We start from the raw sequence: 10,032 nt of genomic DNA, 5'->3' as shown, positions 1-10,032 counted from the left end.
TGCAGAGCAACTGCTATTCTCGACCTCCATATACTCCGAATCCGATCACATATCTAACTAGGCCCACGCACGGCCTCCAACCAACTCCATCATCATGATCAATACTTGGGGCCAAACCATATCGATTACCATTGCATGGCGACATATTCACTCATTCTCCTCATACCGATCCACTAACACATACAGAGTCTTCAGCATGACTGGACCGTCTTTCCAGGCCTTCAGTCTATCTGGACCACTCTCAGAACCTTCAGCATGTCTGGACCGCCCTCCTGGGCCTTCAGCCTGTCTGGACCGTTCCCCGAGCCTTCGGCCTGACTGGTACGCCTTCTGGCCTTCAGTCTATCCGGACCGCTCAAAACTATGGTACGTCACCCTGAACCATTCTCCCTGGGAATCTTTCCCATGCAGTTTGTTCTAGCCCTCTTGGTGTTCCGAACTCCACTTCCGTTCCTGGAATCCTTTCCATGGCCTAAACCCATGCCTCACATCGACCGACTACCTTACCTGCAACCATGGTTTGTTCCCTGCCCCACTTGTCTATCACTTGCTCCAATCATGCCACACTCTTGGCTGACAACAATGATAAATCTAAACAACTAACCAACCTTGAATACTTGCTGTTTTCACCGGAGAATTTTCCAATTCTCCCCCACTTAGTGTACCAACTACTAACTTCCACTGACAAACCGGCATAACTCGATCGACCTTACTTGATAAATTTCCCCCCACTTCTCTAGGAACTATATCCCTCCGGAGTGAGCAACCTCCACAGGTCACTCTCCCGACATCGCACACCCCGAATTCCAAGGAAGTTTGAATCTCAACTGAACACTTCTCGCAACGCAGTTGCTATTCCAATCAACGAGATCATATACCTTATATTTCGACCAAGAATCCTTCTGAAAGCTAACCAACTACAACTCCTAACTACTAAGATCCCCAATCATACTATGAATCATGCAGAACAAGGCATACAGATTTACAATACCACACAAATAACAAGATAACAAGATATCAAAATGGAAACATACCCACAGCTGCATCTGGCTCTGCCCTGACCTCCTCTGCTGTAAGCTGGAAAGCGCGTCCCTGAGCCCTCGGAGGCTCCGCTCCACCCTAACCTCCACCTGTAATCCTCAAAGTGGTCGGTGCTGGAGCCTGCACTGGTCTTGCAACAAGCTGTGGACAGTTGACCCTCAAGTGTCCCACCTGATGACAATGATAACAAATCCTCATATCCTGAGCCGGGACCGACTGACGACAATCCCTCGTATAATTGCGACACGCACCACTGGACCTACAAACTCTGGCATGACCCTTCCCACACTTCTCACAAGTGCGGCTGCTCTAACCTCCAACCCTAGAGTCAACGGTTTTGGACCGTTTCGGCGCCGGCTGCGACTGCACCGGGGCCTGCCTCTGCTCTTGTAATTGCAACTCCATTTCTAACTTCCGCCGCCTAGCGGCCTCTTGTAGCTCTAACAAGGTATCACACCTATGCGTGGACACAAACTGCCTGATGTCCCTCTTGAGCATACTCAGATATCTGGACATCTGAGCCTGCTCCGAAGCAAACTCCAGGAAAAACATCGCCCTCTCAGTGAACATCCTGGTGATCTCCGTCACCGACTTTGAATCCTGCTTCAGCTCCCGGAACTCCTGAGCCAACCTCTCTCTCTCAACCCATGGAACATAATGAGTGCTGAACATCTCTCGGAACTGATCCCAAGAAACAACAGCTTGCTGCACATCAGAATAAGATCCCATAGTCAACCTCCACCAATCCTTCACCCCGAGCCTCAAAAGGTTCAGAGCACACCTCACCCTTTGATCCGCAAGGCATGAACACGTGAAGAAACAACCCTCCACGTCTGACAACCATCTCATAGCAACGATCGGATCCTGAACTCCATCAAAATTAGGGGGCTTCGTATTATCGAAGTCCCGATACTGAAAACCTCGACCGATTCCTCCCCCTGCCGCCGTTATAGCCGTTGTAGCTGCCGCGGCAGCCGCCTCCGTCAGAGCTGCATAGAACTCATCAAAGTACTCAATCATGGCAGTCTTGATCGACCCAAACATTTCCGGCAACTCAGCCCGGAACATAACAGCAACCTCATCATGCAGGATCTCACGGATCCTGGCATCCAACTCATCCGTACTCATCTGACCAATGACCTCAGGTGGTACTGATCCATCCTGATCACCCTCTCCTGATCCCGATCCCGAACCGGATCCTACCCCGAGACGTCTCGTAATTGCCATGCTAAAGTACGCCACAAGATATTAGGCATTCCTCATAATAATCCTGAGAACTAGCTCCCAACCAAAACCCTAGGGGTTGTGACTTCCTTGATACGCGTATGGGTCCTGTGCTTTCAGTAGTACGGGCACATACTACCTTCCACACCTACCCATATTTGTATCAAGTATCACCACAACACCCTAACAATAGCATATACATGACGAACACTCAATACCCACTCCTAGAGGAGCAGCACTATCCCATAATCGACCTACCAGTCTCACGCAACCCTCCCATCCATGAAACGTCCACCAACCCTGCAGCACTAGTGTATGCTAGTCATACATAACGCTGGACCCCATAGACTTTCGAATATCAAATCCTACCCTAAGCTCCCAATCATATAAGAACAGAAAATAAGGCCAAATCAAACATTCTCAGGCTATAAGATCTTAATTATGTATAACCATGATGCATACACTCAATAACTACAGTAATGATGTCAATTTCATACAAAGGAAACCCTAGGCTAGGAGGCATCATATAATCAGACAATTCTATCATGCAATTTCTGAAGATCCCTATCCTAGTACTAGCATGTTGTTCTAACATATCACATAATCAAACAACTTGTATGGTATTTTGGGGTCTACTTACTGGCTCCGGCTGATCGTACCCTCTGCGTCCTCCTTTACTTATTTCGAAAAACCTTTTGATAACCATTTTGAAAATCCCTCCTTGATTTGAGACTGGATACACATGAATGTTCCTCCAATTCACTCAAACCAAGGCTCTGATACCAACTTGTAACGACCATAAAATTTGAGCCAAATTAAAACATTTTATCTCATTCAAAAACCATTAAGTTAATACATCTTATTTTCAAAATAGTTTAAACATCATAGTATCTCCCAGAACCATATCACATAAATCGTAAAACATGAGGAGCGGTACGATCACGCCTTCGCCTTGCCATGATCTCCTAAAGTACCTGAAACAATACACTGAACTGTAAGCCTGAAATCTTGGTGAGTTACCCCCAAAAGACCAACCACACATAAACATACTCATAACATATCACAAATAGAACAACCATACACATCGGGTCTACTGTGTGACTTGTCCGCCTGCACCGGGTCTTCAGTCCACCTAGTCCACCCTCCGAGTCTAGCCATGTACATCGAGTCTACAGTGTGACTAGTCCGCCCGCACCGGGCCTTCAGTCCACCTGGTCCGCTCTCTGAGTCTACAGTATGACTGGTCCGCCCACACTGGGCCTTTAGTCGGCCTGGTCCACTCTCCGAGCCTCAGCACATCTGGTCCGCCCTCTTGGGGTCTTCAGCCTATCCGGACCGCTCGTTGGGCCTTCGGAATATCCGGTCCGCCTTGGGGATGTTGGCCTACAGCACAAAGCAGGACCCGCCTCAACCCAACCCCCATCAATTAACCATGTGCACATAAAGAAAATTAATCGCATAACAAATCCTTAACCAGACAAACAGTCTAACAGATCACATAGCATATCAACATCCTAACCAGGATTCCGACCTAACCGGTCACTAGCATAACATTACCCTATATACCGAGTATCGACCTTAACCAGGTCACTAACAATACATTACCCTAATGTAACATCCATAAATTCTACGCCAAATTTAAACTTTTTCAATCATAAATAAAAACCGTAAAGCATTGTTTACAAAATGTTTTCAAATCATTTTCCATCAGAGTGTCCCAAAAATCATAACATAAGGATGAGGAGCGGTACCATCACGCCTTCGCCTTTCCATGGACTCCTGAAGTACCTGAAACAATAAACTGAAAACTATAAGCCCGAGGGCTTAGTGAGCTACCCCCAAAATACCAATACCACACTGACAATACCATATCTGTAATTTAATCAATCAATCAACATGCATACTAGGCCATCGGCCTGACTAGACCGCCCTACCGGGCCTACAGTCTGTCTGAATCTATCCCGAGCCTTCGGCATGACTGGTCCGCCACGTGGGCCTACAGTCTCCCCGGACCGCCCATAGGGTATGTTGGCCTTCAGCACAAAGCAGGACCGCCTCAATCCAACCAACAAGCAAATAACCATGTGCACATAGTTATCATGTACTGGCATATACAAACATGAAGCATATCTATCTCACTGATCAAAATCATAGAATTCTCCTATAACTAGAGTACCGACCTATCAGGTCACTAACACACCAATCCCTACAGATCATAACATATTGTCTACCTCGATTCCGAACTAACAAATCATAACCACATGCAACATACCATAACAATAACAACTAAAGGGCCGGCCTTGGTGTCATAGACCCTATCGATATAGTGAGGATAACTCACCTCGCAGATGTCAACACGAAAGGTAAAATCCAACTCTCAGATCGCTTGACACAGGTTCCACCACCTATCATCATAGTACATCATACTCATAAGTCCTTAACCTTACAAGGTACGTCATAAACCACTAGTCGACCCCTAGTCAAAGTCAAATTCCTCAATCAAGGTCAACAGTCCATGTTGACCTTAACTCGCCGAGTACCCTTGGCTACTCACCGAGTTCCCCGAAGTACATTCCAACTCGCCGAGTCATAGGAGTGACTCATCGAGTTCCTTTGATCCTCGATCAAACTTAGGGTCACACGTTGAGTTCCCTCCTTGAAACTTGACAGATACAAACACATACATAATCTAGGGAAAACTCATCCGACTCGCCGAGTTGTTCTTCAACTCGTCGAGTCTTATGGTGATCTCCATCGGGCTCGCCGAGTTGTTCATCCAACTCGTCGAGTTCACAGCCATCTTCATATGACTCGCCGAGTCATCTTGCGACTCGCCGAGTCCATTCAGTTCTTTTTCCATACAGACTTGATTTGAGCCATGCAGCGGCCCCAAATCACAGATCCAAGCTTCGAGGGCATACTTATCACGTAAAGTTGCAAACTTTACGTGCATGCATGGCTATAAAGGCTCTAAATGTCTAATTTAAGTCCTCAATGAAGCTTCAAGTCTAAGAGGCACCTCAATCACCACCAATACATCAACTTTATGATTCTAGCATCCAAGGAGGGTCCAGATTGGAAGTTACTGATGGGTTATGGGCATTCTAACACTTCCTAAGTGTACATGCAACCCTAATAACCTTGGATCTATGTTTGTCTAATTATCATGCAAAGTTGAATTCCAAGGTTATATTCCTATCTAGCATACATGGGGAACAATTTTTACTTGAATCATAGATAGAATAACTTACCTTGTTGTTGCTTGTGTTCCTTGAAACCTTGTGAGCCTAGCACCCCAAGTGTGATGCCTCAAATGCTTCATACAACACCAAATGCTCTTGGAAAGACTCTTGAGATAACACACACTTCTCAAAATCGGCCAAGCCCTCTAGTTTCTTAGTGTTCAACTTGTGTCGCCAATTTTGTGGAGAATGGGACTCTTATATAGTGTTGGCACATCTAGGGTTACACCATGTAAACCCTAATGTGTCATGACTCTTCATTTCCATGACCCATGGGTTTGTAACTCCCATGGAGCATCCATGGAGCATCCTATGGGTAGAACCCAACTTGATAATCCATGGAGCCTCTTAGCCCACTATACAAGATATGGATGATTTACATAACCAACCCATATATTTAATTAGTTATCCTTTGATCACTTAATTAATTCCAAATTAATTCTTTGATCAACTAATTAAATAATATTATTAATATATTAGAACTTATAATATATTAATAATCTCCAAGTGTTATTTCTCTCATTTAGTCTATCCAATTGCATGGTGCCATGCAACCCAAATGGACCATGCCGGGTCGGGTCAAGTACAAGCCCGAAATAGTTATGGACTTAGACACCTTATCCAACAGTTACAACCTCAGATCTAGCCCATAGTTCAACCTTTCAACTTAATACTTCACCAAAAACCCTAAAACTCATCAATGGAAGAGATTCACAAGAAGAAAGGCGATTTGGTTACCTCCAGAAGTTGATAACTGAGATAAGAGCTGATTTCCACACTCCATTTGCTCCAATACCCTTCTCCTCTAAGCGTTCTCTCTCCAAAATCCTCTTTTCAAGCTTCAATCACACAATGGCACACACACACACGTGTATTAGGGTTTTAAGGGCTCTCAAAGACTACAAGGAGGCCAAAGGAGGCTGAGCCTCCTTTAAATAGGGGTGTAAACCCCGGGATTTAGGGTTTCTTCTGCCAGCTCCTACTCACCGAGTCCCAAAGTGGACTCGTCGAGTAGGTCACTTAACACGCAGTCCCACCGCGCTGCTACTCGACAAGTAGGTCGGCCTACTCGTCGAGTAGGGCTTCATCTAATAATTCTTATGTAATTAATACCTGAGAATCAGGGCGTTACACCTAAATACCGGGTACCGACCTTAACCAGGTCACTAACATAACACCATCCTAAGTACCAGGATGCAGATCTAACAAAGCAATAACATAACAAACAATACCCTAATTTCCATTTGATAAAGGGCCGACCTTGGTGTCGTAGACCCTGTCGATATAATGAGGATAACTCACCTGTAATTGCCGACTGAAGAGATGCGACCAAGATGCTCCGACCACTGACACGAACTTCACCACAGAACACTACCAAAGAACCAATTCCAAAAATACCAAATTTACCAAAATACCCTTTGAAGTCAAACTGGTCAACTCTTGGTCAAAGTCAAAGTCCTCAGTCAAAGTCAACCTTCCTGGTTGACTCTACTCGTCGAGTCAACTCGTCGACTCGTCAAGTTCTTATACTCAGAAAACTCCCATAACACGACTCAACTCGCCGAGTCGCCCCAAGACTCGTCGAGTTCAATGATCTCGGAAATTCATCCTGTCCAACTCACTGAGTTTCCAACCAACTCACTAATCCAAAGCTTTAACCAAAAGAGGTTGGGTTCTGCGACCAGACTCGCTGAGTCCAAGGAAATCTTCAACTGACTCGCCGAGTTGTTCTTCCAACTCGCCGAGTCCATGCACATGTTCATACAACTCGTCGAGTACACCCATGCAAAGTCAACCTACACTAGCTACTAATAGCTCCTGGTATGCAATTGGCATATGACAATTCCAAATTACAATCCAAATACAAGCAGAGAGACAAATCATACATAAATCGCCTGAGTCTAGGGTAAAAACTTCCCTAATTCACATAGGAATGAAAATAGCAATAGATACGTACCAGCAACATTCCTTTCTGTAATCCAGATCTTAAGCATCTGTCACTACATGACACTACCCTCTCGCCCACCCGCAATCCTCATAGTCATTGGGGCAGGCGCACTCCCTGCTCCTCCTCTCATCGTCGGGCAGTCAGTCCTCTTGTGGCCTACATGATTGCAGTGAAAACATAATGGGCTTGCCCCCCATAGGCAGTCCCTGCTGACGTAACCATCACTGCCACACTTGTAGCAGCCGGAACCCCTGGAACGACACACTCCCTCGTGCGGTTTCCCGCACGTGCTGCACTGACTTCGGCCCTGCCGACCCACTAATCGTTGATCTAAAGTCTTGGGTGTCTTCCCGAGACCCTCCAAAGTGAATGTCTGATCTGTCTTCCTCTTCGCAATGTGCTCTAGATCGATCTCCCTCTCCCTAGCTCTGGCAATCATAAAGTCCAGGGTCGGGCATGCCGAGAAGCTGGCATGCTCCCAAATCTCCGCTCTCAACATGTCATGATAGCGAGTCCTCTACATCTCATCATCCCCTGCATACTGAGGAACTAATAGGGCCCTCTCCCAAAACTTGGCGGTAATCTTCGCCACCGACTCTGTCGTCTGTCTCATGTCTAGGAATTCTCTGGCCAGCTGCTGAAGCTCCACTGCCGGCGCAAACTCTGCCCTAAACCTGGTCACGAAGTCTGACCAGGTCATAGCCTCGACGACCGAGGCTCCCAATGAGTCTCCAACTGACTCCCACCAATCTCTAGCTCTGTCTCTCAAACATGCCGCCGCAAAGCGGACCTTCGACCCATCCGGGCAGAAGCTCGTCAACTGGGCAGACTCAATGTCTGCGATCCATCTCCTGGCAACAATGGGGTTCTTCACCCCGTGAAAATCCGGCGCACCACACCCTCTGAAGTCCTTAAAGGACAGCGTGCTCGTACTTGCTTGGCCAGACGCCAAATCACTCCTGAAAGCTCGAAGGCGATCCTCCATTAGCTCAATGATCCCCTCCTTGATCGACCCGAAAATGACCGGGGTCGCCTCAAGGATACCTCTCGTAATCTCAGATGCAATGAACTCGCGCAACCCATCATCAACTGGTTCGGATCCCGCGCCCGAACCTGATCCTGAACCGGATCCTGACCCGCCCACTGGTCTCTCTCGCAACGTCACCATGCTGAAAATATAACGCAACCACTATCAGAATACGGATCACTGCTGCAAGATCAAACACACGCACTACCAGGTTCCCGGTCTTGTCTTGGCCCTTCCCGAATCGAGTACGGATCCTCTGCTTTCAGTAGTACGGGCCCATACTACCTTCCACATCTATCCGTACTTTCCTCAGGAATTGCTTTGACTCCACCAGGTCCCTTATCCACTACTACTGCTTTCAGCACTACCTCATCCTAGGCTGACCCTAGGGAAACCTCTGACTCAACCCAAACCAGTCCTCAGCTGCTGAAGGCTTCCTTGCGATGCCAATTAGCCATCACCTGGATACCATCACATGTGACGAGGCTCAGATAATCCTTCGAGTAAAAGACTCGTCCCTACAACGGTTGGACTCAAACAAGAGCTGTGCAATAGGGCCAAATCCAGCACTCTGAGATTATTCAACCCTGATCACATGTGACGTGACGTATCCACCTAATGGCTAACTCCCATCACCCAAAATCCCACAATGCACAAAGAAAGCAGCATTCGGACAAGGGGAAATCTAACCACAACATACTCAAGCAATCATATCCAAATAGCAAAAATCTTAACTAGCATGCAACACAAACTCATAAACTCAGGCATAACCTAAACAGGCTATCCTACTACTGTCTAATCAGCACTAACATGCAGCTCAAACACATATATTAGGCACATAAGGCATCATTCCTAGACCCTTAGTCCTAATCTAGCATGCTGTTCTATCAACTGATAATCATAACATAAACTTGTATGGGTATTTTGGGGGTACGTACTTGAGCTCGGCTGATTGCATGCACCACACCTCTTTTCTCTTTTCAAAGTTCTTTTCTTTCTGAACTCTTTTTTCTTTTCTAAAACCGTTTTCTTTCTCAAAATTCTCTTTTACAAAACTGTCTTTTCATTTTGAAAAATCTTATACCAATCCCTCAGTTTGAGTTCAGACATGCTCGAGAGCTTGTCCGAATCCCTCAAACCAAGGCTCTGATACCAACTTGTAACGTCCCAAAATTCAAGACTAAAAATTTCTTTTAATAAAAATATTACTTAAAGTAAAATCATCTTTTCAAAACATAACAGAGTATTAGTTTTCAAAACACATGTTCATTATCAGAGTAAAACATTCCCAGGCTGACTAATCTATGGTGTGTGCCATGCGATCATCCCGAGCTCCATCATCCACTACCGGAAGCACCTGAAACCAAAACTGAAAACCGTAAGCACGAAGCTTAGTGAGTTCCCCAGATACCACATACCATACAAACCATTCATAGCCAAGTGCCATACGTAACCGACTTATCCATAATCAAGTAAGGTGCTCTGTGCCAAACATAGTCTTGCCGTTATGCCACGGGCCGCGCGTGGTCTTCCTGGTCAAGCCTGGGCCG

This window comes from Lactuca serriola, chromosome 4, assembly GCF_051521515.1.
Source record: "Lactuca serriola cultivar US96UC23 chromosome 4, Lser_US96UC23_V15, whole genome shotgun sequence".
NCBI lineage: Eukaryota > Viridiplantae > Streptophyta > Magnoliopsida > Asterales > Asteraceae > Lactuca > Lactuca serriola.
This window is presented reverse-complemented; position numbering follows the sequence as displayed.